Raw genomic sequence first — 3,681 nt, forward strand, 5'->3', positions numbered from 1 at the left:
AGATGGCCAGTGAGCAGCTGGCGGCTATTATTAATTTCCTATCTGGCAGAGAGGCCACCGTGAGTGTGTTGGGGGTGGGAGGGAGCGGAAACAGGGGTTATAGGCTGCCTATCAAGGCCATCGTGTTCTGGTCAGAGACAGAACAGAGGCTCACAAAATTTCATTCGGTCACAGATCATTACTCTTCTCTCCTATTGCTCACTACTGTTGCATTGCTTGTGATTGCTCCTTCTCCATGGAGTTATTGCTGTGTGAGGTGTGTGCGCGCGTGTGTGTATGTGTGTGCATAATCTGAAAGCAGCCCTGACTTGGATTGATTTTATCAGAAACACACCTGAAATTAACCTCTCTCCAGCTCCCGAGTACATACAGTCCTCATTCAGAGCCAATTCCCCTGGACCTAGACGTTCTCCATCTTCCTCCCCATGCCATTTCTCCTCCTCAGTGCATCAGCACTACCTGTAGCAGCAGGGCCTCCCCAGCTTAAAGCCCATCAGAAGTTCCATGTTGCCTTCTGAATAGTTCTGTTCAGGATAGAGGTCAATATCCTTCATGCTCTAGACAAACTTTTCGGTGCTGTTTCCTAACAGCCATCCTACGTTGTGGTACAATGGCATCCCATGAACCTCTCTGTCTTGGCTGGTACTATTTCCTCCCTGTGAGGTTGTCTTTTTTCTCCAGAGAATATGTCAAAATCTAGCCACCATTAAGTCTGCCGTTTCTTCTGTGAAATTTTGTCCTGACTTCACCATACTGCCCCTGCCCAGTCGTCCACACTCATCATTTTGTATACAAACGATACATCCAGCAGAGTTGTTTTGTCTGTCTCAACCATCAGAACATGAGGTCGAGAACTGTGCTTGGTCTTTGACCCCTGGGACCTAGCATACAGCCCAGTGCAAGTTTAAAACCATTATCTGTGTGAGTTAACCAAATAAGTAAATATAATGTTAACCAAGCTCAATGATGCAGGATAATGCACCTATATTTGTGTTCTTCACATTTTCTTTTGTCTCATTCAAGCTTTTAAGGAAAAGATAATAAAATAACAGTTTCTCATTGCTGTAAAAAATATGGAACGCTTCACGAATTTGCGTGTCATCCTTGTGCAGGGGCCATGCTAATCTTCTCTGTATCGTTCCAATTTCAGTATATGTGCTGCCGAAGCGAGCACTCATCACATTTTCTGAACAAAATTGATATGTGGTCCAAAAGTGGGGTAGAGAATTGGAAATCAGGAAGTGTCCTAGAAAATATGTGTCCTGCTTGTCTCACACTTACATCCCACAACCACTGCCTCAACATTTTAGGACTAACATTGCCTTTATTCCTCTCCTCTGCTTAAACTGAATGCCATACTTTAAATGAGATTTATCAGTTGTCAAGACACAAAAACAAAACGCTTTTATATTACTGATTAAGTCTCTGCTTGGGTCAGCAAACCATAAACCTTTCAGTTCCTATTGATAGGCTGGGAAACTAAAGCCAAGATTGGCCAGGAATTACTGTGTTTTTATTGCTTTACTGCCATTTCTGTCATGGATGTTGGGAAAGTCCAATACTAATATGTGCCTAGTTTTGTGCTGGCAGCTAGTGTTAAGAAGATATGATTGCGGGCCCGGCGGTGTGGCCTAGCGGCTAAAGTCCTCGCCTTGAACGCCACGGGATCCCATATGGGCACCGGTTCTAATCCCGGCTGCTCCACTTCCCATCCAGCTCCCTGCTTGTGGCCAGGGAGGGCAGTCAAGGACGGCCCAAAGCTTTGGGACCCTGCACCCGCGTGGGAGACCTGGAGGAGGTTCCTGGTTCCCGGCATCGGATCGGCGCGCATCGGCCCGTTGCAGCTCACTTGGAGGGTGAATCATCGGACGGAGGATCTTCCCCTCTGTCTCTCCTCCTCTCTGTATATCTGACTTTGTAATAAAAATAATAAAAAGACAAAAAAAAAAAAGAAGATATGATTGCTAGTCTTTACTAACTACCAAGTCCTGGATGTTAAAAGTTGGATGCATTATCTCTTTTGATTCTTACAGCACTTCACAGATGATATTATGATGTCAGTATTATGGATAACAAAACTAATGCTTAAGGAGATTAAGTAACCCACCCAAATTTCTACACAGCTAGTAAGTCATGGGCCCAAGCTTTAAGCCCAGCACTAAATGACTCAGAAGTTTGTGCTCTCAACAACAAGATGGTTACAGTCTGTGGGACTAAGACACTCACATCTGAATTAATCGGGAAACAGTATTAGTTGAGATGCCAAGATGTGAATCACTAAGCCACAAATTATGGTAGTTCTCTAAAGTCAGATTGAGATTTGTTTTCCTGAACACTGACGGATATTTAGGATGAATGAACCTGAGTTTTATGATGAAATAAAAGTTTACAAGAGTCTTGGGTTATATAAAGTCAATAAATTAAATGATTAAATGTAGGGTGGGAGACAAGAGAGCTCATGAGAAAATGCCTCCAGAGCCAATAGCTTGCGTTTGTCAAACACTTATCAGTTTGCAAATGTATGTCACATCTTCTCAAGAACCCTGGGAAACACAAACACAAAATACTGTTTTACAAGTGAAGGCCAGGTATCGCCTAAGCAACTTGGTCTGCATCACCAGATGCTATTGCAAAGGGATCAGTAGGTTTAGAGCTCAGACCCAGAGCTCAGACCCATTGTCTACCAAGACTCACTGCACTCTAAATTCACAGCTCAATATCCAGTAAGGCTACCCTTCACCAGTGCTTCCCTACCTGGCTCCTTCCACTCAGTGGGCCGTGCTGGAGTCTCTGCCATCAGCCCAACTGGTGGCCTTTGCCAACTGCCATGGAAGCTTCCAACGGCCACATTCCACCCTCCTAGTCCTTCTGCCTTTAGAGAATCGGGGATCAGCTGGTTCTGGGGCAGAGAGTTGAAAAATACTCATGAAGCTTTGAGCTCCTAAACCTCATGGTCAGTCTTTATCTCCTGCAGCAACACGTGCACCGTAAACCAAGGAAAAGCTGATCGCTGCGTGGCTTTGCAAGCACTTTAGGCATGGTGACACTTAAAATGGGATAAATGCTGCAAGTTATGGGACTCTGCCTCCGAGCATCTGCTTGTCTTTTCCCTTTCTCCAATCTCTTCTGTGGTGCACAGTCTAACTTTTTTGCAGTTCATCAATATTTATTGAGCACCTGTTATGCTGGGTATGATTCTGAGTGCAGAGCATATATCACTAAACACTGCAGAGAATGCTTGATATCAAGAAGCTTGTACTTTTAGTAGACAGAGTCAGACCAAACAAATAGCTTGTCAAATGGTGATGGGCACGCAAGTGAAAATGTTAAGGGGATAGTGAATGACTAGTGGGAAGAGAAATATTTTAGAAAGGTTGGCCTTGGAAGAAAGATTTAATGAAGTACCTGAAAGCAATAAATAAATAAATAAATAAATAAATAAATAAATAAATAAATAAAGCCAATGGCTTCCCAAGGGAAGGGCTTTCTAGGTGCAGAGTACATAGCGAAGGCCCTGAGGTTAACTCTTATTTCAGCTGTGCTAGGAATGTAAGGGTAGCAGAGTGACGAGCAGAGCAAACAAAGGGGAGAGTGGTGGGAGATGAGGTCAGAGTGAGTGAACTTAGCAGATCTTACATGTTCATAGGCCCATAGAAGATTGCTGCTTTTGAGGCTTTCAAT

At 43.8% G+C, this 3,681-nt stretch overlaps 1 non-coding gene across 1 annotated transcript; it reads right to left on the reverse strand.

Annotated features, from left to right (window-relative positions):
- Positions 1-1,067: 1,067 nt before the first annotated feature.
- LOC118758650 (U6 spliceosomal RNA) lies at positions 1,068-1,174 on the reverse strand. The gene has a single exon (XR_004995751.2). It is a non-coding gene; the product is annotated as a U6 spliceosomal RNA (small nuclear RNA).
- Positions 1,175-3,681: the final 2,507 nt, after the last annotated feature.

Source organism: Ochotona princeps, chromosome 2 (genome assembly GCF_030435755.1).
Source record: "Ochotona princeps isolate mOchPri1 chromosome 2, mOchPri1.hap1, whole genome shotgun sequence".
NCBI classification, from domain to species: Eukaryota; Metazoa; Chordata; class Mammalia; order Lagomorpha; family Ochotonidae; genus Ochotona; species Ochotona princeps.